At 40.7% G+C, this 26537-nt stretch overlaps 2 pseudogenes; both read right to left on the bottom strand.

Moving 5' to 3' along the window:
• Positions 1 to 11406, bottom strand: part of LOC149167971 (putative UDP-N-acetylglucosamine--peptide N-acetylglucosaminyltransferase SPINDLY) — a 69145-nt pseudogene extending 57739 nt beyond the window's left edge.
• Positions 11407 to 13276: 1870 nt separating this feature from the next.
• LOC149167970 (putative UDP-N-acetylglucosamine--peptide N-acetylglucosaminyltransferase SPINDLY) overlaps positions 13277 to 26537 on the bottom strand; it is a 71658-nt pseudogene continuing 58397 nt past the window's right edge.

Here is a 26537-nt window from a genome sequence, read left to right as displayed (position 1 = left end):
ATCTGGAATGGAAATTTCAAATCTCAGTTATTCTCAAGGAGAACAAGATATGGAATTTTGTTAATACAAAAGCAGTTCCACTGGCGAATGATCCAATTGCTCTTGATCTACATGAGGTAAAGGAGGCCAAGACGTGGAGGATTATTCCCAATGGGGTCTCATACCCCATATGTTAGAGAAGGATACTGCGAAAAATATGTGAGATGCACTCACGAAATTATATTAGAGTGACTATTAGAGTCAAAAGATGATGCTAAAGAAAAAGTGGCATGGCACAAGAATGTCCAAGGGAAAGAGCATGGAATCTTATTTTTCTGGGCTGACATAGGCTAGGGACAAATTGGTTGTTATTGGAGAGACAATTGTTGAGGAGGAGCTAGTGCGTATAGACTTGAATAGTTTCTCAGAGCAGCAGGAGGTCCTTATTAGGTGTGTTATGGGTCAGGGTCACCCACCCAATTGGGTGTGACTTTGGGATAGTTTCATCTAATAGGAGATATGAGAAAGTGGTTATCAAGGATATCAGAGGAAGAGATTCAAAGAAGAGAAGAACCTTGCTTTGGCAAGCTAGGGTAAGTAGAAGGAAAATAAAGGGCCATTTGGGGGGTCCACTTTGAAGGGTGGGAAGAAGAGGGATCCAAGCAAGTTAAATGTTTAGCATGCCATCAGTTGGGTCACTATGTGTTACCCAACATTTTATCACTATCCCTGTACTCCCGGTCCACGATCCTGGATGACCTCTATATTGAAACCGACATGTTTTCCCATCATGAAGAAACTCCCAGTATGTCCCTATTCATGAGAAGAATAATTCCCTTTTGCATCATTTCCCAAGAATCTTCCTTTTATCCCAGTTTACAAGACCGACGCTACTGATCAATTTCCTCCTCGCACTGATTTGAAGAGATTAAAACTAGAACTCGCGATGTATGGAGTAACTGAGCCCTTTTCCAGTCACCCCGTGGTCCAGGTGGATATTGGTGGCCACTTGCCAAGTCCACTTGGACCCTCACCATTGTTTCTTTCAGCTTTTCGGTTTCCTTAATTGTAGCACAGTTTACTATTTTTAGCAATTTTTTGGGTTCTGAACTTCCAGAGCCATTTTAAGGCCCTAAACGACGTTTTTTGAGAAAACTAAGAGAAACATGGGTCCATGGACAAATGTTGCTCTTCCCAAAGTTGTAGTTCTCAGATAGATATTTCTAACAAGATATTGTGCACGTCAAACGGAGATCATATGCTAAAGTTACGACCTCGGGAAGTTGATGTACCAATTTACCCAAACGGGGCCCACAATTTGGCGTTTCATCTTCTAGAGTTAGGTTTTTGGATGTTTAGGGTTTTACATTGTTTCTCAACAATAAATAGGACTTAGAGCCTCATTGTAACACAGTTCAGAGGCATGCATTTGCCACATCTCTTCTCAGAGATAAGCTACCATCGCCCTAACTGGTTTATTTGCATTTCTGTTTGTAAGCATATTTCAGTATTTTACAGTAATGAAATGAAGTATTATTTCCGCTACATCTCTATATTTATGGTTATCTCTATAATTTATTGCATTCCTATTTAAATCCAGATCAGTGGTATCAGAGCGGTTTGCTTTCTCTGATTTTCTTTGCATGTCCCCAACGAGGTCGGGATATAAGGAGTTAGGGCTTGAACTAGTCGAACCTTTGCAAGACCAGCCTCACAAATCTCGACGGCCTCCCATGGCGGATGAAAAGAAAGATGAGGTGGTAGGAGATCTTATCAAAATCTTGCTCGAAGAAGCCCTTGAGCGGTAAAGGAACGCGATGATGGACAACTTTGCTAGATCCTTCAGCGGCTACCCATAAGAGGCGATGCATCGGTTTCCAACAACTACTCTAGAAATGCCACACCCTTTAAGGTACAAGTTAATTTTGAAATCTCCATCTTCGAGGGTCAAATAGATGCTGATGTCGTAGATAAATGGTTAAATATGCTAGAAGGGTATTTTTATGTTCATGATTTTTCGAGTCAGGAAAAGATTATTTTTGCTCTTCTCAAAGCAGCCCCCCACGTCAAGGACTGGTAGGAAACCTACTGCGAGCAGAACGTTGAAAGTACGGGCTCACTATTTTCAGCCACACCCACTTGGAATTCATTCCAGACTGCCATCAAGGAGTAGTACTACCCTGTCGGAAGCTATGAGGATCAATACATAAAGTGGACCACACTGCGGTAGGGAAGGGACCAAGATGTGCCGAAGTTTACCAATATTTTCCATACCCTTCGTACAAAGTTGGGTATCAAGGATTTAGAGCAGCATTTGGTACTCAGATACTACGGTTGCCTGCACAAGTACATCCAAGACGAAATAGAATTCCTAAACATCTCATTCCTTGGCACGACATACCAATTGTTGGCATTATGTTTCTGGTATGGCTATATGTTACAGATGTTGTACTTGATGGCAACTCCCGTGGCAAGGCTCTCATTTTGTTGAAAATTAAGAAGTACGCAGGAAATCAGTTCAGAAGGTGCGTACCTGCAGGTACACCATGCAGGGACCGCGTCCAGATACGCAGGCCAGCCGTTCAGGAGGTGCGTACCCCCAGTGCACACATTTCAAGGCAAAGAAATTCACATGTGGGGTTTTCTTATGTGTTACTCTTGGTATTTAGCCGACGGTATTGGGTTATTATGGTGTCAGCTCGTGGTATTGTTCCATGATTTTAGGAGGAGCTTACCTATATAAAGCAAAGGAGATCACTTGGCTAAGCATCTTTTGCAATTGAATATCTTTAGATCTGAAATATTGGGTTATGGTCTTAAAAGCTTGATCTATATGAAAGGGAAGTTGAAGACGAATCTGTGAAGGGTGATCTCTCGAGCACATGATCAGATCTGAGCATCTGTGCCACTCTGGTGGACTGCCTATTCGGCCCTAATCAGAAGGACGCAGGTATCTAACAGAAGAGCTGCGTGGGTACACAGTGCAGAAACAGGAGATCTGCGTCGGTACGCAGAGCAGAAACAGGAGATCTGCGTCGGTACGCAGAGCAGAAACAGGAGATCTGCGTCGGTACGCAGAGCAGAAACAGGAGATCTGTGTCGGTACGCAAGAGCAGAAACAGGAGACCTGCGTGGGTACACAGAGCAGAAGAAGGAGAGCTGTGTGGGTACGCAGAGTGACTAAGGATCAGGTGCGTACGCATAGTAAAAGTACGCGGCGCGATAGTATTTTTGGGTGCGTACCTGCAGTAACAGTACGCGGCGCGATAATGTCTCTGGGTGCGTACCTGCAGTAACAGTACGCAGTTCGGTTGAAGGAACAATGCGTGGGCACGCAGCGCGGTAGAAGGATCTCTGCGGGTATACGCAGGGAAGCAGAAGGTGAACTGCGTAGCGACGCAGGCCACAGAAGGGAAAACTGCGTCTCTGTCTTAAAATGTTCTGTTGATTGAATTTTTCTGTTGATAAGGTGTTCTGGGTTAGTTTTGTAATTGCTGATCTGATAAATGTAGTGGACTGTAACTTTTATGTACTTGATGCTTTATGAAAAGAAGTAGGGGGTTGTAGCTCCCTTCCAGGAGAGACTGGAAAACAAGAGAGAAAGTTGTAGCTCTCTGCAGGTTGCAGCCTGTGTACTGGTAAAGGACTGCACCAGTACAAAACCATTGTAAAAGGAGTTTCTAATTTGAAAGAAGATAGAGACATATTGCAGCAGGTGGTTTTCACCCACATTGGGTTTCCACCTTACATCTTGTGTTCCTTGGTGTGACTATCTATTTTCTTTGTTCATGTTCATTATTTTATGGTACTGACATGCAAAAATAATTCAAAGAACAAATAAGGAAGATTTATTAAAAGAATTTGATAATACTGATTCACCCCCCTCTCAGTATTATTTCCAACAATTGGTATCAGAGCCGGTCCTTCAGAGAAGCTTGATCGCTTGAAGGTAGATCGTTCATCATGAGCAACTACGAGAGAGAAGCATCAATCAGGCCACCAGTTTTTGATGGGACAAACTTCAATTATTGGAAGGTAAGAGTTACTGCCTATCTTCAATCTCTTGGTACAGAAGTTTGGGACATCGTAGAGACAGGCTACGCTTTTCCTTCAACTACTCCTACAGATGCAGCCGAGAAAAAGAAGTATGAAACAAATGCGAAAGCAGTCAGTACTCTATTAGGATGTATATCTCAATCAGAATTCATGAAGGTAATGCACTATAAATCCGCAAAGGAGATATGGGACAAAATTGTCACAAGCTATGAAGGAGATGAACAGGTAAAGCGTGCTAAACTTCAAACTCTCAGAATTCAGTATGAGACTCTCAAAATGTATAATGATGAAAGTGTGGCTAACTATTTTCTTCGGGTAGATGAGGTTGTTAATTGTGTGAAAAATTTGGGTGAAGAAATAAAAGAGGCTATTGTAGTTGAAAAAGTCCTAAGATCATTGTCTCCCAAGTTTGAATCTAAAGTATCTGCAATAGAAGAAAAGGAAAATCTACGAATTCTTACTATGTCTGAGCTACATGGAATTCTAACTGCTTATGAAATGAGAAAGGGAGGTCCATCAGATAGAAGAGAAGCTGCTTTCAAGGCATCAGGCAAAGGAGATTATTATGAAGCAAGACACGTCCCAGAAGAAGAGGAAGAAGAATCAAATTTTGTCAGAAATCTTCAAAGAGGTTCTGGAAGGTTCAGAGGTAAGTTACCCTTTAAATGTTTTGCTTGTGGAAGAGTAGGTCATTATGCTGCAAAATGTCCTTATAAGGATAAAGGAAAGGAACCTGCTAGGTGGAACAAGAAACAGAACGCAAATAAGAAAAGCTACTACACTCATGAAGATAGTGATGGTCTATCAAACAGTGATGAAGATGGACAAGGTAATGAATATAAGTTGTTAATGGCATTTGAAGATGATGATTATATGGATGCTATAGATGTGGATAACCTTTATGATGAAATTACTAGACTCAAGAGATGTATAGAAGAAAAGAACATGATCATTGATACTCTATAATTTCAAATTGATGAAAAGGAAAAACATCTTGAAAAATTAGAAGGTGAAATTGTTGGTCTTAGAAAAGAGATTGAGAAAACAAAAGCTATTAATCTCAAGTTTGTCAAGGGATCTGAAACTTTGGATGAGATTATTAATGTGCAGCGGTCTCCACTAAACAAGACAGGTCTGTGCTATAATGGAGAAACTTCTCAAGCATCCACCTCAAAAAGTTATCTTGATGCAGCAAGAAGAAATGAGCAAAAGCACAATGAAGATCATCAGGTAAAGCAGGGACGAATTACAAACAGAAACTATCAGGGGAAATCCATCTTAAGGGTGAACAAAAGCTACAACCAGCCACAGGTAAAATCTTCTCAATTTGGTTCAAGAATAGATGACAATAGAAAATACAATCAATTGGCTGGCAGATTCGATAACCGCAGAAGTTTCTTCAATGGACAATGCTTTTCTTGCCATAACTTTGGTCACAAAGCAGCTCAATGTGTTGCATATAAAATGATCATGACTAGGGAAGCTCAAAAACAAAGAAGTATGACCGGGATTACAAAAAGGACCTATAACAACTTTTCGGTTCTTGAAAATGAAGTTGAATGTTCTATTTGCAATAACTTTGGTCATGAAGACTCTGAATGCAGGAGCAGGTTTCAGCAGAAAAAGGAACAAGCCTCAAGCACCAAAACATGGAGAATAAAGGAACCACAAACAGAAAGATGTGGGATAGCATTTTATGCAGAGGGACAGGAAAATCTATGGTACATTGACAGTGGATGTTCGAAGCATATGACAGGTGATAAAGAAAAACTTGAGTCATATTCTGCTCTAGAAAAAGGAAAGAAAGTCTCTTTTGGAAATGATACTCCTGCAACTATAAAAGGAAAAGGCATTGCTCAGTTAAAAGAAAAGGTCAAGGCTGGAAATGTTTTGTATGTTGATGGATTGAAGCATAATCTTCTAAGTGTCAGCCAGATGTGTGATCAAAGAACCGAGGTTATATTCAGATCAAATGGATGTCCTTGTTCGTGATCTTGAATAGCAGGTAAAACAGTAATCAAAGGCAAAGAACTCCAAAATAATCTGTACAAATTTGAAAAGGACAACAACAATGCTATCTGAGCAAGGATGAAGACACTAGTTATGGCATCAGAGGTTGGACATCTAACTTTTCACAAATAAGGAAAGCATGCAAATATCAGGCAATTCGCGATCTTCCAGATATCAAAATTCCTGAGAACACCATATGCAAATCATGTCAGTTTGGAAAACAAACCAGAACTAACTTTCCAAAGAAAGAAGGATCACTGGCATGCCTCTTGAGCTAGTACATACAGATACATGCGGTCCTTTCAAGAAAAGAACACCTCGAGGAGAAGAATACTTGATATTATTCATTGACGATTTCTCCCAGGTTTGTCTGGTTAGGACTTATGAAGCACAAAGATGAAGCATTCGAAAAATTCAAATCCTTCAAAGCCTTGGTTGAAAATGAATCAGGTCACAAAATTAAGTGCCTCAGATCTACAAGGTGGGAAATTACTTCAAATGAATTTTTCGATTTCTGTGAAGAACATGGGATAAGAAGAGAATTCTCTACAGCAAGAACTCCTCAGCAAAATGGAGTTGTGGAAAGAATGAACAGAACAGTCCAACAAATGGCTCGTGCTATGCTTGATGAGTCAGGAACTCCCGCAACTTTCTGGGGTGAAGCTGCACATGCTGCAGTTGTTATTCTCAACAAAACAAATGTCCGGGTGAATAGCACTCAAACTCCTCATGAGCTCTGGAGTGGTAGGACTCCTTCAGTAAAGCATTTCAAAATCTTTGGGAGCAAATGCTATATCAAGAATACTGATGAGCAGCTTGGCAAACTTGAACCTAGAGCAGATGAAGGCATTCTTCTTGGTTACTCTCCACATAGCAAAGCATACAAATGCTACAATAAAAGACTTGGCAGAATTGTTGACAGCATTGATGTAGTGGTTGATGAGAAGGGATACATTCCTAGGCAAGTAAATCATGAAGACATCGAAGAAGATGAAAGCTACTCCCAACGACAGAATGATGAAGAAGAGGAACCTCAAGAAGAACCAGAGGAGCAAACAAGAATAGAAGAAAAGACTCCATCCAGATATGTTCAGAAGAATCATCCAGAATCTCAGATTATAGGGCAGAAAGAAGCAGGTGTACAAACAAGAAGAACAGTTGCAGAAGCTTCAAGCTATTTGGCATTACTCTCCTCTACTGAACCACAAAATGTGAAAGAGATGCGAAGATGAATGTTGGGTGAAAGCAATGGATGAAGAACTTGAGCAAATTGAAAAGAACAACACTTGGGAACTGGTTCCTAGACCAAAGGATAAGAATGTTATCGGAACAAAATGGGTCTTCAAAAACAAATTGAATGAAAATGGAGAAGTAATTAGAAACAAGGCCAGACTTGTTTGTAAAGGGTATGCGCAGCAAGAAGGAATAGACTTTGAAGAAACCTTGCTCCTGTTGCAAGACTTGAGGCCATCCGAATGTTTCTTGCTCTCTCAAGTTTTCAAAACTTCAAAGTATTTCAAATGGACGTGAAATCAACCTTTCTGAATGGAGATTTGGAAGAAGAAGTGTACATTGAACAGCCAGATGGGTTCATTCTTGGAAATGATCCAAATCTTGTATGCAGATTGAAAAAGGCTCTCTATGGTCTCAAACAAGCTCCAAGGGCTTGGTACTACCGTTTGGACAAATATCTTCATTAACAAGGTTTTTCAAAAGGATCGGCAGATAGCAATCTTTATATAAAAGTTGAAAATGACAAATTGCTAATACTTGTTGTGTATGTAGATGACATCATTTTTGGGAGCAATGAAGAAGCTATGAGTCAAAACTTTGCCTTGGTCATGCAGAAAGAATTTGAAATGTCCTTGCTAGGAGAACTGACATATTTCCTTGGTTTACAAATCCAACAAAAAGAAGGAGGAATCTTTTTATCTCAAACCAAGTATCTCAAACAGATTTTGAAGAAATATGGTATGGAAGATGCAAAACCAGTATGTACTCCCATGGTCACAGGATGTAGCCTCAGTGCAAATGATGAATCTGCACCAGTACATCAACCAACCTACAGATCTATGATTGGAAGTTTACTTTATTTGACAGGTACCCGACCGGACATCATGCATGCAGTTGGAATAGTTGGAAGATTTCAGGCAAATCCGAAGGAGACTCATCTTCACGCAGTGAAGAGAATTTTCAAATATCTTCAAGGGACTCAAAGTTATGGCTTATGGTATCCTAGAGATACAGATCTTACACTTCATGCTTATACAGATGCAGATTGGGCCGGAAGCGTGGATGACAGGAAAAACACAAGTGGTGGTGCGTTCTGTTATCACAAAATCACTACTAAGGGCTGCAACCAAGTAAGATTTTATGTAACTCTTTCAACCAGACTTTAGACTAGGAATTAGCCTTCCTAGTCAGAGAGGGCTCTCTCACAGACTTATAATAGAAATCAATCACAACAAAAGATGGCTAACTCTTCACTCATTCATGAAAACAACAGTTGGTTGAACACATATCAAATTGGTCTTCATTGGGCTATGGAGTCTTACACATTTAATAAACAAAGCACAATCATTTCATGGAAGTCAAGGCTCTTTGCATTAGATGTTCAAACATATTTCATATAAACCACAGCTTGCCAAACATACAGGAAGTCAGAGCATTAGAAATGAATTCTGAGTGATTATGTTATAACAAGGCTGCAAAAAGAACATTGAGAGAATACACCACCATCACATTTGAACAAAATAATCCATCGAGAATCTTGAGAAGAAATAACCACTGTTTTACTATTACTGTAACAAGTCTTTACATTGGCCCAAATAACTCTGTTTTTGTATAAAATGTCCAACCTTTTTTACATCAGAGTCATTTCTATATATAGCAAAACCAAAATACTACTACCTGAGACTCCTCAACAAGCATGAAGGGAGCTCGAAATCCTATCATTAATTATCTTATCCATATCTAAACAAACTAATTAATTACAAAGGTATTGCGCTGTGAAAACAGAGGGTTCCATTCCCATTGAAACTTCAAGTCTATCTCCTCGTGTGCATTATAAAGCTTAACATCTTCGCCCTCATAAATGTAGTTCATGGCCAGCAAGCGATTTTGACCAGCATTCCGAGAGTCTGGATCAATTTTCAAACACCGCTCATATGCCTCTATCGCAAGCATGATATTACCTGTATCCCTGTGCAAAACCCCTAGATTATTATAATCTTCTGCATATGCAGGATTTTCCATTATAGCCTTTTCAATCATGCTTGCAGCAGCATCCATTTTACCCTGGACAGTGTAGACCACACCAAGATTATTAAGAGACTGTGAAAAACTATGTTTGATCGACAAAGCCATCTGGTAGCACTCCACAGCTTTGTCAAGATTATCCCTGTCTTTATAAATGACTCCTAAATTATTGCATGCTTCCGCACAATGTGGATTGAAGTGCAGGGCGAGCTCATACATCACAATTGCCATGTCAAATTTTAGTAATTCACCATATACGACACCAAGATTATACATAGCATCTGCATAGTGCCAATTATAAAGCAATGCCTTCTTGTAATGAGCTATACCCTGATGTATATCTCCTTCACGCTTCACCTTTGTACCAAGGTCTGTAAGGGCTATAGTCATGTTATTCTTAGCAATTTCAAAATTTGGAGATACAGTCAAACACCTCTCATAACATGCAATAGCTGCATCCACATCTCCACGGTTCTTATACATCACACCCATGTTGCGATATGCTTCAGCATACATAGGCCTTTGCAATGCAGCTTTTTCATAGCAATTAAGTGCCATATCATATTGCATCATTTCTGAATAAACCACCCCCAAATTATACTAAGCAATAACATAGCGGCTATCTGCTTTTAGAGCTTCAGAGTACTTCTGAATTCCTTCATGGACATTTCCTGCAAGTTTCAAACTGGTCTCAAGGTCTGTCAAGACAATTGCCAAGTACTCCGCAGCAAGCTTGTATGTAGGATCCACTACAAGAGCCTTCTTATATGCCTCTGCTGCTTCTAGCAAGTGCCCTTCATCTTGTTCTTACCTCCGCTTCTTCAGCGCATCATACATGGATACCTTTACCACAAAAGATTGTTCATCACATGATGCTGACAGCATAGAATCGCTAAGTAAATGTTGAGCAATTTCATCAAGAATCCGTTTGTGTGAAGACAAGTTGTTTTCCCTTGTATAACAGAGTTGCAAGAACGCATCTGCTTCATGATACCATGGACCATGTCGAAAATGCTTCTGTACAGCAATATATGCTGAGTGGAACGTATTCTAATACTCGTTCCTTCCAAAAGTTATGTAAGCTTTTAAGAGGTATTCATAAAACGAATCAACACCAGCACCAATTCCAGATGAACATTCAATCCATTCTCCAGTTAGTACATACAGCGTGGTTCCCATCAAATCCAAAGGACTCCGCATGCTCCATAATTTACAAACAACACACAATGCTGCTGCCTCATACTCAGGTCCTCGAGCCATAACACTGCTTTTCCAAATTCCGAACTGTTTCCCAGAACAATTAAACTTGAAATTGATTCCATAAGAGTCAAAACTAACCCATTGTACTTCTCAGGTAAACGTTGAAGCTTAAGATTGCCAAGCTCTACAAGTGAATCGTGGAGAGCGCCGAGCAGAGATATAGATTCACCATACTATCGAACAACTGCCACCACTCTGTATATTTTACATCAAGATTTAATATCCCACAGCCACAAACAAAGCAGCAATTCAACTTTTGAGAAGCTCAACGCCAAATAAACATGTTTTTACCGACATAGCCTGCCGTGTCAAGATGCCCTTTTTTTTTTAAATTCAATGCATGCATGCGCAATTTAGCGTGTGGCAACTTTTGAACATCTGGCAGCTATAAAGGCGCCACAATAACTTGAACATGATTAACTGCCTCTCTGCTCTAGCGTTCATCGGAAAATTTTCCCAGCAAACGGCCAAACCTTGGACTTCAAACATTGCTGATGAATCCCTCTCATTTACATTACTGAAATGCAGATCAAAACAAGATTCATGAACCTGCTCCCACTTATTCAAGAAAGAAACAAATCCACCATTCATACTAATGACATCAACAGGTCCATTATTTGAAATACAAACAGTCTCTGTTTCACCCAGATTTTGCATGTCATAGTTAGTTTCTGGGACAATCTTAAAGCCAGCAAACATTGAAGCGGCTTCAACTGCATTCCTTACATTGCCTTTCTCATCATTCTTAGCAATTAAAATATTTTCTTTGTTGATGACATTTCTACTGTCCTTGCTCCTCAACTCAACATTGTGGCCACACAGCAGTTTCATCGTGTCTCGCATTGCTTAAGTGGCTTTTATCATTTTGTTTTGTTTCTAATTCTACAGTATCCTGGATAGCTCCACCAATTTCGTAGCGCAGCCAGTGCAAGGTCAGTGTTTTCGCTACGAAATCACTAAAACAGATGGCGCTGCGAAACTGCTAACGGATTTATGCGCTGCAAAAACACCCTGTCTTTAAGCTAGGCTAAATTTTTTGGCAACAGAATTTTCAGTGATAACAGTGGCTCCACTTGGGATAGTGTGCCCTTGTGGTACACTAAGAACTCGCAGCTCCAGTGCCTTATCTATTTGTGACAAAAAGAAATTTGCTTGACAAGCATGACTGGAGGAGAAAAGAAAAACTACATCTACTGAAAAATGCTCAGTTGACCTTGAGCTTATTTGCAATTTACCTACCTACCTACCCTAACAATTTCAATTTCCTTCTGCTCAATCAATATGAAATTTCCAATGCAGCCAATCATTTGTTTTATCTGACATTTGACTTCTTTGACCGCATTGGAGTTCAGAGCCAATCTGACAGTGTGATGACCGCTGCCACTGAAACTGCCTCTGATCTTTATAGGAAAACTGAAACACTGGAGAGTAAAACTCTTCCATGTAATCAGCTATAGGATCCCAGAACACATGATCAGCTTGTCCTTCCTTGAAACTTTCCAGCTGTGCAAACTGATCTTCAACCACAGTGTTCAGTTCCTCAATCGTGAAAGAGAAAGGAACCAGCATAGTCTCCTTGCGTTCTGCCATAGAAAATTTCTGAGAATAATGATCATGATCATGAAAATTATATGCCTGAATTTGTCCTTCTAAACCTTCAATTTCTTTCTCAATGTCTTTGGCAAATTCATCAAAAAATTTCATCTTATCCTCTGACTTGCAGTCAAAGGATTTTAGATATGAGGATAAGGACAAAGAAAAAGATTCATTTGTTTCTTCTTTACTATGATCATCATTCCATTGTTTGAAACCCTCAACTGAAGGAGAGTTTACCTCCACCTCTGACCTATCTCTCCATTCCTCCAAGAACATGAGCCAAAGGTCTTGGAATGACTTAATGGACTTGGCAGGAAAGCATTCAACCCACTGTTTGCATTTCCCTTGAAGTGAATCATAGAATAACCTTATGCAAACATCCTCATGTCTAACTCTAAGAAGCTCAGCAAAATGACAGAAATCTGAAATATGATCCAAGGTTAAACTCAAATCTTCTCCGTTGTATTTGGGACCATTCCTTAGAAAATATGCATCCTTGGGAAAATGATTTGGGAAACCATGAATTCCTGAGAAATCTATGCATGCATACCTTGAACAAAGAATGGCAGCTTCTGGGTCCTTCATAACTCCAGTGGAATCACCATGAATATATAAACCTTGAATTCTTCAACAATGGAGTCGCCAAGGTAGTTTTGCAGCCTTGAAAATCATTTTGAACTCCTGCTACCTTCAGAAATCCAATCTTCAAATTTCGGGAGAGAGTAAGCTTCAGGCTCCCGGCAGACGCACCAAAATGTTATCACAAAATCACTACTAAGGGCTGCAACCAAGTAAGATTTTATGTAACTCTTTCAACCAGACTTTAGACTAGGAATTAGCCTTCCTAGCCAGAGAGGGCTCTCTCACAGACTTATAATAGAAATCAATCACAACAAAAGATGGCTAACTCTTCACTCATTCATGAAAACAACAGCTGGTTGAACACATATCAAATTGGTCTTCATTGGGCTATGGAGTCTTACACATTTAATAAACAAAGCACAGTCATTTCATGGAAGTCAAGGCTCTTTGCATTAGATGTTCAAACATATTTCATACAAACCACAGCTTGCCAAACATACAGGAAGTCAGAGCATTAGAAATGAATTCTGAGTGATTATGTTATCACAAGGCTGCAAAAAGAACATTGAGAGAATACACTACAATCACATTTGAACAAAATAATCCATCGAGAATCTTGAGAAGAAATAACCACTGTTTTACTATTACTGTAACAAGTCTTACATTGGCCCAAATAACTCTGTTTTTGTATAAAATGTCCAACCTTTTTTACATCAGAGTCATTTCTATATATAGCAAAACCAAAATACTACTACCTGAGACTCCTCAACAAGCATGAAGGGAGCTCGGAATCCTATCATTAATTATCTTATCCATATCTAAACAAACTAATTAATTACAAAGGTATTGCGCTGTGAAAACAGAGGGTTCCATTCCCATTGAAACTTCAAGTCTATCTCCTCGTGTGCATTATAAAGCTTAACATCTTCGCCCTCATAAATGTAGTTCATGGCCAGCAAGCGATTTTGACCAGCATTCCGAGAGTCTGGATCAATTTTCAAACACCGCTCATATGCCTCTATCGCAAGCATGATATTACCTGTATCCCTGTGCAAAACCCCTAGATTATTATAATCTTCTGCATATGCAGGATTTTCCATTATAGCCTTTTCAATCATGCTTGCAGCAGCATCCATTTTACCCTGGACAGTGTAGACCACACCAAGATTATTAAGAGACTGTGAAAAACTATGTTTGATCGACAAAGCCATCTGGTAGCACTCCACAGCTTTGTCAAGATTATCCCTGTCTTTATAAATGACTCCTAAATTATTGCATGCTTCCGCACAATGTGGATTGAAGTGCAGGGCGAGCTCATACATCACAATTGCCATGTCAAATTTTAGTAATTCACTATATACAATACCAAGATTATACATAGCATCTGCATAGTGCCAATTATAAAGCAATGCCTTCTTGTAATGAGCTATACCCTGATGTATATCTCCTTCACGCTTCACCTTTGTACCAAGGTCTGTAAGGGCTATAGTCATGTTATTCTTAGCAATTTCAAAATTTGGAGATACAGTCAAACACCTCTCATAACACGCAATAGCTGCATCCACATCTCCACGGTTCTTATACATCACACCCATGTTGCGATATGCTTCAGCATACATAGGCCTTTGCAATGCAGCTTTTTCATAGCAATTAAGTGCCATATCATATTGCATCATTTCTGAATAATCCACCCCCAAATTATACTAAGCAATAACATAGCGGCTATCTACTTTTAGAGCTTCAGAGTACTTCTGAATTCCTTCATGGACATTTCCTGCAAGTTTCAAACTGGTCTCAAGGTCTGTCAAGACAATTGCCAAGTACTCCGCAGCAAGCTTGTATGTAGGATCCACTACAAGAGCCTTCTTATATGCCTCTGCTACTTCTAGCAAGTGCCCTTCATCTTGTTCTTACCTCCGCTTCTTCAGCGCATCATACATGGATACCTTTACCACAAAAGATTGTTCATCACATGATGCTGACAGCATAGAATCGCTAAGTAAATGTTGGGCAATTTCATCAAGAATCCGTTTGTGTGAAGACAAGTTGTTTTCCCTTGTATAACAGAGTTGCAAGAACGCATCTGCTTCATGATACCATGGACCATGTCGAAAATGCTTCTGTACAGCAATATATGCTGAGTGGAACGTATTCCAATACTCGTTCCTTCCAAAAGGTATGTAAGCTTTTAAGAGGTATTCATAAAACGAATCAACACCAGCACCAATTCCAGATGAACATTCAATCCATTCTCCAGTTAGTACATACAGCGTGGTTCCCATCAAATCCAAAGGACTCCGCATGCTCCATAATTTACAAACAACACACAATGCTGCTGCCTCATACTCAGGTCCTCGAGCCATAGCACCGCTTTTCCAAATTCCGAACTGTTTCCCAGAACAATTAAACTTGAAATTGATTCCATAAGAGTCAAAACTAACCCATTGTACTTCTCAGGTAAACGTTGAAGCTTAAGATTGCCAAGCTCTGCAAGTGAATCGTGGAGAGCGCCGAGCAGAGATATAGATTCACCATACTATCGAACAACTGCCACCACTCTGTATATTTTACATCAAGATTTAATATCCCACAGCCACAAACAAAGCAGCAATTCGACTTTTGAGAAGCTCAACGCCAAATAAACATGTTTTTACCGACATAGCCTGCCGTGTCAAGATGCCCTTTTTTTTTAAAATTCAATGCATGCATGCGCAATTTAGCGTGTGGCAACTTTTGAACATCTGGCAGCTATAAAGGCGCCACAATAACTTGAACATGATTAACTGCCTCTCTGCTCTAGCGTTCATCGGAAAATTTTCCCAGCAAACGGCCAAACCTTGGACTTCAAACATTGCTGATGAATCCCTCTCATTTACATTACTGAAATGCAGATCAAAACAAGATTCATGAACCTGCTCCCACTTATTCAAGAAAGAAACAAATCCACCATTCATACTAATGACATCAACAGGTCCATTATTTGAAATACAAACAGTCTCTGTTTCACCCAGATTTTGCATGTCATAGTTAGTTTCTGGGACAATCTTAAAGCCAGCAAACATTGAAGCGGCTTCAACTGCATTCTTACATTGCCTTTCTCATCATTCTTAGCAATTAAAATATTTTCTTTGTTGATGACATTTCTACTGTCCTTGCTCCTCAACTCAACATTGTGGCCACACAGCAGTTTCATCGTGTCTCGCATTGCTTAAGTGGCTTTTATCATTTTGTTTTGTTTCTAATTCTACAGTATCCTGGATAGCTCCACCAATTTCGTAGCGCAGCCAGTGCAAGGTCAGTGTTTTTGCTACGAAATCACTAAAACAGATGGAGCTGCGAAACTGCTAACGGATTTATGCGCTGTAAAAACACCCTGTCTTTAAGCTAGGCTAAATTTTTTGGCAACAGAATTTTCAGTGATAACACGTTCTTTATGGGTTCCAGACTGGTATCTTGGTTCAGCAAGAAACAGAGTTCAATTGCCTTGTCTACAGTTGAAGCGGAATATGTTGCTGCTGCATCTTGTTGCACCCAACTCCTTTGGATGATGCAGACTTTGCAGGATTTTCAAATCACTTGTAAACCACCAATCCCCATCTTATGTGATAACACAAGTGCAATCAGCATCTCAAAGAATCCTGTTATGCATTCAAAAACCAAGCACATACCAATCAAGTACCATTTTCTCCGGGAACAAGTACTTGAACAGAAGGTCAAGTTGGAGTATGTTCCTTCTAAGGAACAAGTTGCTGATATTCTCACCAAACCATTACCCAGGGACACTTTTGAATACCTCAGGCAAAAGCTGGGGGTTGTTGATGCATCATCTTATTGTTGAACCTTTTCTGATTGATGGTACAGGTTCAGGGGGAGCATATAATGCATTGTTGGCATTATGGAGGATGGTCAGAAGGAGATCTTGGAAATAGCTGCAATATGTCTCTATCTCTTTCATGGTGGATTATGGTTCTTTGTTGCAGATCTGGTTCATTTTCAGGGGGAGCATGATCTCAGGGGGAGCATACCCCTTTGCCCTTGATGTCAAAGGGGGAGAACGAAGCTGAAGTTTGTGAGGTTGCCATCAAGTCCAAAGGGGGAGATTGTTGGCATTATGTTTCTGGTATGGCTATATGTTACAGATGTTGTACTTGATGGCAACTCCCGTGGCAAGGCTCTCATTTTGTTGAAAATTAAGAAGTACGCAGGAAATTAGTTCAGAAGGTGTGTACCCGCAGGTACACCATGTAGGGACCGCGTCCAGATACGCAGGCCAGCTGTTCAGGAGGTGCGTACCCCCAGTGCACACATTTCAACGCAAAGAAATTCACATGTGGGGTTTTCTTATGTGTTACTCTTGGTATTTAGCCGACGGTATTGGGTTATTATGGTGTCGGCTCGTGGTATTGTTCCATGATTTTAGGAGGAGCTTGCCTATATAAAGCAAAGGAGATGACTTGGCTAAGCATCTTTTGCAATTGAATATCTTTAGATCTGAAATATTGGGTTATGGTCTTAAAAGCTTGATCTATATGAAAGGGAAGTTGAAGATGAATCTGTGAAGGGTGATCTCTCGAGCGCATGATCAGATCTGAGCATCTGTGCCACTCTGGTGGACTACCTATTCGGCCCTAATCAGAAGGACGCAGGTATCTAACAGAAGAGCTGCGTGGGTACGCAGTGCAGAAACAGGAGATCTGCGTCGGTACGCAGAGCAGAAACAGGAAATCTGCGTCGGTACGCAGAGCAGAAACAAGAGATCTGCATCGGTACGCAAGAGCAGAAACAGGAGACCTGCGTGGGTACGCAGAGCAGAAGAAGGAGAGCTGCATGGGTACGCAGAGCGACTAAGGATCAGGTGCGTACGCATAGTAAAAGTACGCGACGCGATAGTATTTTTGGGTGCGTACCTGCAGTAACAGTACGCGGCGCGATAATGTCTCTGGGTGCATACCTACAGTAACAGTACGCAGTTCGGTTGAAGGAACAGTGCGTGGGCACGTAGCGCGGCAGAAGGATCTCTGCGGGTATACGCAGGGAAGCAGAAGGTGAACTGCGTAGCGACGTAGGCCACAGAAGGGAAAACTGCGTCTCTGTCTTAAAATGTTCTGTTGATTGAATTTTTCTGTTGATAAGGTGTTCTGGGTTAGTTCTGTTATTGCTGATCTGATAAATGTAGTGGACTGTAACTTTTATGTACTTGATGCTTTATGAAAAGAAGTAGGGGTTGTAGCTCCCTTCCAGGAGAGACTGGAAAACAAGAGAGAAAGTTGTAGCTCTCTGCAGGTTGCAGCCTGTGTACTGGTAAAGGACTGCACCAGTACAAAACCATTGTAAAAGGAGTTTCTAATTTGAAAGAAGATAGAGACATATTGCAGCAGGTGGTTTTCACCCACATTGGGTTTCCACCTTACATCTTGTGTTCCTTGGTGTGACTATCTGTTTTCTTTGTTCATGTTCATTATTTTATGGTACTGACATGCAAAAATAATTCAAAGAACAAATAAGGAAGATTTATTAAAAGAATTTGATATATATTGATTCACCCCCCCTCTCAGTATTATTTCCAACAATTGGTATCAGAGCCGGTCCTTCAGAGAAGCTTGATCGCTTGAAGGTAGATCGTTCATCATGAGCAACTACGAGAGAGAAGCATCAATCAGGCCACCAGTTTTTGATGGGACAAACTTTAATTATTGGAAGGTAAGAGTTACTGCCTATCTTCAATCTCTTGGTACAGAAGTTTGGGACATCGTAGAGACAGGCTACGCTTTTCCTTCAGCTACTCCTACAGATGCAGCCGAGAAAAAGAAGTATGAAACAAATGCGAAAGCAGTCAGTACTCTATTAGGATGTATATCTCAATCAGAATTCATGAAGGTAATGCACTATAAATCTGCAAAGGAGATATGGGACAAAATTGTCACAAGCTATGAAGGAGATGAACAGGTAAAGCGTGCTAAACTTCAAACTCTCAGAATTCAGTATGAGACTCTCAAAATGTATAATGATGAAAGTGTGGCTAACTATTTTCTTCGGGTAGATGAGGTTGTTAATTGTATGAAAAATTTGGGTGAAGAAATAAAAGAGGCTATTGTAGTTGAAAAAGTCCTAAGATCATTGTCTCCCAAGTTTGAATCTAAAGTATCTGCAATAGAAGAAAAGGAAAATCTACGAATTCTTACTATGTCTCAGCTACATGGAATTCTACCTGCTTATGAAATGAGAAAGGGAGGTCCATCAGATAGAAGAGAAGTTGCTTTCAAGGCATCAGGCAAAGGAGATTATTATGAAGCAAGCCACGTCCCAGAAGAAGAGGAAGAAGAATCAAATTTTGTCAGAAATCTTCAAAGAGGTTCTGGAAGGTTCAAAGGTAAGTTACCATTTAAATGTTTTGCTTGTGGAAGAGTAGGTCATTATGCTGCAAAATGTCCTTATAAGGATAAAGGAAAGGAACCTGCTAGGTGGAACAAGAAACAGAACGCAAATAAGAAAATCTACTACACTCATGAGGATAGTGATGGTCTATCAAACAGTGATGAAGATGGACAAGGTAATGAATATAAGTTGTTAATGGCATTTGAAGATGATGATTATATGGATGCTATAGATGTGGATAACCTTTATGATGAAAATACTAGACTCAAGAGATGTATAGAAGAAAAGAACATGATCATTGATACTCTATAATTTCAAATTGATGAAAAGGAAAAACATCTTGAAAAATTAGAAGGTGAAATTGTTGGTCTTAGAAAAGAGATTGAGAAAACAAAAGCTATTAATCTCAAGTTTGTCAAGGGATCTGAAACTTTGGATGAGATTATTAATGTGCAGCGGTCTCCACTAAACAAGACAGGTCTGGGCTATAATGGAGAAACTTCTCAAGCATCCACCTCAAAAAGTTATCTTGATGCAACAAGAAGAAATGAGCAAAAGCACAATGAAGATCATCAGGTAAAGCAGGGACGAATTACAAACAGAAACTATCAGGGGAAATCCATCTTAAGGGTGAACAAAAGCTACAACCAGCCACAGGTAAAATCTTCTCAATTTGGTTCAAAAATAGATGACAATAGAAAATACAATCAATTGGCTGGCAGATTCGATAACCGCAGAAGTTTCTTCAATGGACAATGCTTTTCTTGCCATAACTTTGGTCACAAAGCAGCTCAATGTGTTGCATATAAAACGATCATGACTAGGGAAGCTCAAAAACAAAGAAGTATGACCGGGATTACAAAAAGGACCTATAACAACTTTTCGGTTCTTGAAAATGAAGTTGAATGTTCTATTTGCAATAACTTTGGTCATGAAGACTCTGAATGCAGGAGCAGGTTTCAGCAGAAAAAGGAACAAGCCTCAAGCACCAAAACATGGAGAATAAAGGAACCACAAACAGAAAGATGTGGGATAGCATTTTATGCAGAGGGACAGGAAAATCTATGGTACATTGACAGTGGATGTTCGAAGCATATGACAGGTGATAAAGAAAAACTTGAGTCATATTCTGCTCTAGAAAAAGGAAAGAAAGTCTCTTTTGGAAATGATACTCCTGCAACTATAAAAGGAAAAGGCATTGCTCAGTTAAAAGAAAAGGTCAAGGCTGGAAATGTTTTGTATGTTGATGGATTGAAGCATAATCTTCTAAGTGTCAGCCAGATGTGTGATCAAAGAACCGAGGTTATATTCAGATCAAATGGATGTCTTGTCCGTGATCTTGATACAGGTAAAACAATAATCAAAGGCAAAAGAACTCCAAATAATCTGTACATATTTAAAGAAGGACAACAACAATGCTATCTGAGCAAGGATGATGAGCACTGGTTATGGCATCGGAGGTTGGGACATCTAAGCTTTTCACAAATAAGGAAAGCATGCAAATATCAGGCAGTTCGCGATCTTCCAGATATCAAAATTCCTGACAACACCATATGCAAATCATGTCAGTTTGGAAAACAAACCAGAACTAACTTTCCAGAGAAAGAAGGATCAGCTAGCATGCCTCTTGAGCTAGTACATACAGATACATGCGGTCCTTTCAAGAAAAGAACACCTCGAGGAGAAGAATACTTGATATTATTCATTGACGATTTCTCCAGGTTTGTCTGGTTAGGACTTATGAAGCACAAAGATGAAGCATTCGAAAAATTCAAATCCTTCAAAGCCTTGGTTGAAAATGAATCAGGTCACAAAATTAAGTGCCTCAGATCTGACAGAGGTGGGGAATTTACTTCAAATGAATTTTTCGATTTCTGTGAAGAACATGGGATAAGAAGAGAATTCTCTACAGCAAGAACTCCTCAGCAAAATGGAGTTGTGGAAAGAATGAACAGAACAATCCAACAAATGGCTCGTGCTATGCTTGATGAGTCAGGAACTCCCGCAACTTTATGGGGTGAAGCTGCACATGCTGCAGTTGTTATTCTCAACAAAACAAATGTCCGGATGAACAGCACTCAAACTCCTCATGAGCTCTGGAGTGGTAGGACTCCTTCAGTAAAGCATTTCAAAATCTTTGGGAGCAAATGCTATATCAAGAATACTGATGAGCAGCTTGGCAAACTTGAACCTAGAGCAGATGAAGGCATTCTTCTTGGTTACTCTCCACATAGCAAAGCATACAAATGCTACAATAAAAGACTTGGCAGAATTGTTGACAGCATTGATGTAGTGGTTGATGAGAAGGGATACATTCCTAGGCAAGTACATCATGAAGACATCGAAGAAGATGAAGGCTACTCCCAACGACAGAATGATGAAGAAGAGGAACCTCAAGAAGAACCTCAAGAAGAACCAGAGGAGCAAACAAGAATAGAAGAAAAGACTCCATCCAGATATGTTCAGAAGAATCATCCAGAATCTCAGATTATAGGGCAGAAAGAAGCAGGTGTACAAACAAGAAGAACAGTTGCAGAAGCTTCAAGCTATTTGGCATTACTCTCCTCTACTGAACCACAAAATGTGAAAGAGGCATGCGAAGATGAATGTTGGGTGAAAGCAATGGATGAAGAACTTGAGCAAATTGAAAAGAACAACACTTGGGAACTGGTTCCTAGACCAAAGGATAAGAATGTTATCGGAACAAAATGGGTCTTCAAAAACAAATTGAATGAAAATGGAGAAGTAATTAGAAACAAGGCCAGACTTGTTTGTAAAGGGTATGCGCAGCAAGAAGGAATAGACTTTGAAGAAACCTTTGCTCCTGTTGCAAGACTTGAGGCCATCCGAATGTTTCTTGCTCTCTCAAGTTTTCAAAACTTCAAAGTATTTCAAATGGACGTGAAATCAGCCTTTCTGAATGGAGATTTGGAAGAAGAAGTGTACATTGAACAGTCAGATGGGTTCATTCTTGGAAATGATCCAAATCTTGTATGCAGATTGAAAAAGGCTCTCTATGGTCTCAAACAAGCTCCAAGGGCTTGGTACTACCGTTTGGACAAATATCTTCATCAACAAGGTTTTTCAAAAGGATCGGCAGATAGCAATATTTATATAAAAGTTGAAAATGACAAATTGCTAATACTTGTTGTGTATGTAGATGACATCATTTTTGGGAGCAATGAAGAAGCTATGAGTCAAAACTTTGCCTTGGTCATGCACAAAGAATTTGAAATGTCCTTGCTAGGAGAACTGACATATTTCCTTGGTTTGCAAATCCAACAAAAAGAAGGAGGAATCTTTTTATCTCAAACCAAGTATCTCAAACAGATTTTGAAGAAATATGGTATGGAAGATGCAAAACCAGTATGTACACCCATGGTCACAGGATGTAGCCTCAGTGCAAATGATGAATCTGCACCAGTACATCAACCAACCTACAGATCTATGATTGGAAGTTTACTTTATTTGACAGGTACCCGACCGGACATCATGCATGCAGTTGGAATAGTTGGAAGATTTCAGGCAAATCCGAAGGAGACTCATCTTCAGGCAGTGAAGAGAATTTTCAAATATCTTCAAGGGACTCAAAGTTATGGCTTATGGTATCCTAGAGATACAGATCTTACACTTCATGCTTATACAGATGCAGATTGGGCCGGAAGCATGGATGACAGGAAAAACACAAGTGGTGGTGCATTCTTTATGGGTTCCAGACTGGTATCTTGGTTCAGCAAGAAACAGAGTTCAATTGCCTTGTCTACAGTTGAAGCGGAATATGTTGCTGCTGCATCTTGTTGCACCCAACTCCTTTGGATGATGCAGACTTTGCAGGATTTTCAAATCACTTGTAAACCACCAATCCCCATCTTATGTGATAACACAAGTGCAATCGACATCTCAAAGAATCCTGTTATGCATTCAAAAACCAAGCACATATCAATCAAGTACCATTTTCTCCGGGAACAAGTACTTGAACAGAAGGTCAAGTTGGAGTATGTTCCTTCTAAGGAACAAGTTGCTGATATTCTCACCAAACCATTACCCAGGGACACTTTTGAATACCTCAGGCAAAAGCTGGGGGTTGTTGATGCATCATCTTATTGTTGAACCTTTTCTGATTGATGGTACAGGTTCAGGGGGAGCATATAATGCATTGTTGGCATTATGGAGGATGGTCAGAAGGAGATCTTGGAAATAGCTGCAATATGTCTCTATCTCTTTCATGGTGGATTATGGTTCTTTGTTGCAGATCTGGTTCATTTTCAGGGGGAGCATGATCTCAGGGGGAGCATACCCCTTTGCCCTTGATGTCAAAGGGGGAGAATGAAGCTGAAGTTTGTGAGGTTGCCATCAAGTCCAAAGGGGGAGATTGTTGGCATTATGTTTCTGGTATGGCTATATGTTACAGATGTTGTACTTGATGGCAACTCCCGTGGCAAGGCTCTCATTTTGTTGAAAATTAAGAAGTACGCAGGAAATCAGTTCAGAAGGTGCGTACCCGCAGGTACACCATGCAGGGACCGCGTCCAGATACGCAGGCCAACCGTTCAGGAGGTGCGTACCCCCAGTGCACACATTTCAAGGCAAAGAAATTCACATGTGGGGTTTCTTATGTGTTACTCTGGTATTTAGCCGACGGTATTGGGTTATTATGGTGTCGGCTCGTGGTATTGTTCCATGATTTTAGGAGGAGCTTGCCTATATAAAGCAAAGGAGATGACTTGGCTAAGCATCTTTTGCAATTGAATATCTTTAGATCTGAAATATTGGGTTATGGTCTTAAAAGCTTGATCTATATGAAAGGGAAGTTGAAGACGAATCTGTGAAGGGTGATCTCTCGAGCGCATGATCAGATCTGAGCATCTGTGCCACTCTGGTGGATTGCCTATTCGGCCCTAATTAGAAGGACGCAGGTATCTAACAGAAGAGCTGCGTGGGTACGCAGTGCAGAAACAGGAGATCTGCGTCGGTACGCAGAGCAGAAACAGGAAATCTGCGTCGGTACGCAGAGTAGAAATAGGAGATCTGCATCGGTACGCAAGAGCAGAAACAGGAGACCTGCGTGGGTACGTAGAGCAGAAGAAGGAGAGCTGCGTGGGTACGCAGAGCAACTAAGGATCAGGTGCGTACGCATAGTAAAAGTACGCGACGCGATAGTATTTTTGGGTGCGTACCTGCAGTAACAGTACGCGGCGCGATAATGTCTCTGGGTGCGTACCTGCAGTAACAGTACGCAGTGCGGTTGAAGGAACAGTGCGTGGGCACGCAGCGCGGCAGAAGGATCTCTGCGGGTATACGCAGGGAAGCAGAAGGTGAACTGCGTAGCGACGCAGGCCACAGAAGGGAAAACTGCGTCTCTGTCTTAAAATGTTCTGTTGATTGAATTTTTCTGTTGATAAGGTGTTCTGGGTTAGTTCTGTTATTGCTGATCTGATAAATGTAGTGGACTGTAACTTTTATGTACTTGATGCTTTATGAAAAGAAGTAGGGGGTTGTAGCTCCCTTCCAGGAGAGACTGGAAAACGAGAGAGAGAGTTGTAGCTCTCTGCAGGTTGCAGCCTGTGTACTGGTAAAGGACTGCACCAGTACAAAACCATTGTAAAAGGAGTTTCTAATTTGAAAGAAGATAGAGACATATTGCAGCAGGTGGTTTTCACCCACATTGGGTTTCCACCTTACATCTTGTGTTCCTTGGTGTGACTATCTGTTTTCTTTGTTCATGTTCATTATTTTATGGTACTGACATGCAAAAATAATTCAAAGAACAAATAAGGAAGATTTATTAAAAGAATTTGATAATACTGATTCACCCCCCCTCTCAGTATTATTTCCAACACCAATATGCTGTCAAGGTCGAGAAAAAGTTTAAACAGAAGAAGCGAGAGTTTGGATCTGTGAATCCAAAGCAAGGGAAAGGTGCCCCCAAACGACAGAAAAAAGGACAAAGCCAAGGCAGGGTGGCCCAAGACAACTCGCCAAAGCTACAAGCAAAGAATAGCGAGATGAAGCCGAAAAATGACACGGGAAAGTGGTGTGAGTTCCATAAGAGCTCCACTCACAACACAAGTGAGTGTCGGGTCAAGCAGTCAGTGGTGGCCAAGCTAAGGGTTTCATAATCAGATGCATATTCTGACTCTGAGTCAGAACCCAACAAGGGGAATGACAAAGGGAAGTAGATTATTGATGCAGAGCCCAACACCTTCGTTGCCACCCCAAAGATCCAGAAGGAGGAACCCGAAGACCCAGAGGAGGAGGAGCATCTCTTCCACTCCCAGATGTGGGTAAAGGGCTCCCCGCTACAGTTCATTGTCGACAGCGGGAGCCAAAAGAACCTCATTTTCGTAGAGGTCATGAAGAAGCTAGGCTTACCGACTAGAGCACATCCACAACTGTACACCATTAGGTGGCTTCACCAAGGACGAGATCTTCACGTAAGCTAGCAGTGTCGCCTTCCATACAACATCAAGCTCTTCACGGATGAGGTATTGTGTGATGTTGCTCCCCTTGATGTTTGTGATGTATTATTAGGACAACCATACTTGTGGAAGAAACATGCTATGCATGAATCAAGGCCTCGTGTTGTTATTGTTACTTTGGGGAATAAGTTGTACAGGATACTGGAGGTAGCACCGCCTATCGCCATCTCTTTGGTTACTACAAAATAATGTAGTAAGCTCATTTCCAAAACCAGGAAATTTGTTTTCCTGATGATACGCCCTCAAGGAAAGAAGAAGACGGTGGCTACGACCTCCAAATAGGGCCCCTCCGCACAACAACTACAGATGTACAAGGTCGTGGAGGAGTACGAGGACATCTTCACCTCCCCCAGAGGGGTTCCTCTGCACTGTCAAGTCAAGCACTCCATCGATTTGACCCCAGATGCATCGCTACCCAATGGACCAATCTATCAGCACTCCATTCTGGAGAATGATGAAATAAAGAGGTAGATTTAAGAGCTGTTGCAGAAAGGTCACATCCATCCGAGTTCATCGCCTTGTGGGAGCCCGATCGTGTTGGTACATAAGAAGTATGGGACTTGGAGACTCTGTATTGACTATTGGGCGCTGGACAAGATCACTGTCTGTAATAGGTACTCGATCCCATGGATTGATGAACTCCTAGACCAACTGAAGGGGGCAAAATATTTCAGCAAGATTGATTTGAAGTTAGGATATCACCAGGTACCAATCGAACCCTCTAATGTGTGGAAGACTGCCTTCAAAGCCAAGGAGGGCCTTTTCGAATGGTTGGTTATGCCTTTTGGATTGACGAATTCTCCTGCAACCTTCATGAGGCTAATGGATGACATCTTATGACCATTCACCAACTTATTTGTAGTGGTATACTTGGATGATATCCTGATCTTCAGCCAAAGTTGGGAAGATCACCTCCACCACATCCGACAGGTTCTCCAAACA

Source organism: Pinus tabuliformis, chromosome 5_1 (genome assembly GCF_031772625.1).
Source record: "Pinus tabuliformis cultivar Carrire ecotype Pingquan chromosome 5_1, CPIR1, whole genome shotgun sequence".
Taxonomy (NCBI): domain Eukaryota; kingdom Viridiplantae; phylum Streptophyta; class Pinopsida; order Pinales; family Pinaceae; genus Pinus; species Pinus tabuliformis.
Note: the sequence above shows the minus strand (reverse complement) of the source record. Positions and strands in the feature narration are given on the sequence as shown.